At 41.9% G+C, this 1003-nt stretch overlaps 1 non-coding gene across 1 annotated transcript; it reads left to right on the forward strand.

The window, feature by feature from the left end:
• Nucleotides 1-274: 274 nt before the first annotated feature.
• LOC112926838 (U6 spliceosomal RNA) lies at nt 275-378 on the forward strand. The gene has a single exon (XR_003236413.1). It is a non-coding gene; the product is annotated as a U6 spliceosomal RNA (small nuclear RNA).
• Nucleotides 379-1003: the final 625 nt, after the last annotated feature.

Consider the following 1003-nt stretch of genomic DNA (forward strand, 5'->3'; position numbering starts at 1 on the left):
TCTTGCAGAGTTTGGGTCAAACAAGAGAGGGGCACTTTAAAAAATCCATAGGAAATTCTTTTTTCTTTCCACAAACTAAATACAAGATGGAGGCTATGGTGGTGCATGTTTATATACGCATATGTGTATCTAACTTCTAAAGGCCTTCTTTATCATAAAAGCAATGAGATCGCCATATAATTTGCTTTTTACAATAAAGGAAGCAGCTTCTGAAAAAATGTATGACAAGTGTTTTTTTTTATGACAAGTGTTTTGAGCATGAAAAATTGTCAGAGCACTCACTTCGGCAGCACATATACTAAAATTGGAATGATACAGAGATTAGCATGGCCTCTGCACAAGGATGACATGCAAACTCGTGAAGTGTTCCATATTTTTTCAAAGGCAAAAGAAAAAATAAAGAAAAGTTGTCAGAAAGGTTCTTGAGCAGATGCCTTATCTTTTCTGTATCTTGGCTTTCTTATCTGTAAAATGGGGATAACAAGACTTGTTTCCTGATGTTATTGGGTCTGTTAAGTGATATGCTAGTGTGATGCCCCCCATAGGTTCTCAGAGCATGTGGATTTTATGTCACTTCATGCTGCCTGCAATGCTGGTTTACTGAGAAGGCTGGAGAAAGCCACAGAGAGGGAAGAGCTCTGGCTTCTGCTGTAACCTCTTGCCTGGCCAATTGCTCAACACGGAGCAACGAGAGTACTTCCTCTACAGATGTGCCTGTTCCCCTGGGCCCGGGCTTGAGTGTTTGGATTGCTGGAACTTGCACACGGGGCTAATGATGAGTTACCTTGCCCTTGTTAAAACTTGGCCTGGGGATATAATGTGATGTCAGCTCCTTCCCCTCCCAAGCGCCTGTGTCCCTGTCCTCTTTCCCTGTGATGATGAATTGTAGCCACCGGTGGCATTGTACATTTAACACAAAGCATTGTTATGGAAACTCCTGTAGTACACTGAGTTCAGGAAGACTTGGTGTTGGGAGTAGTTTGGGCTCTTAATTAGATTCATT

Source organism: Vulpes vulpes, chromosome 9, assembly GCF_048418805.1.
Source record: "Vulpes vulpes isolate BD-2025 chromosome 9, VulVul3, whole genome shotgun sequence".
In the NCBI taxonomy this organism is placed as follows: domain Eukaryota; kingdom Metazoa; phylum Chordata; class Mammalia; order Carnivora; family Canidae; genus Vulpes; species Vulpes vulpes.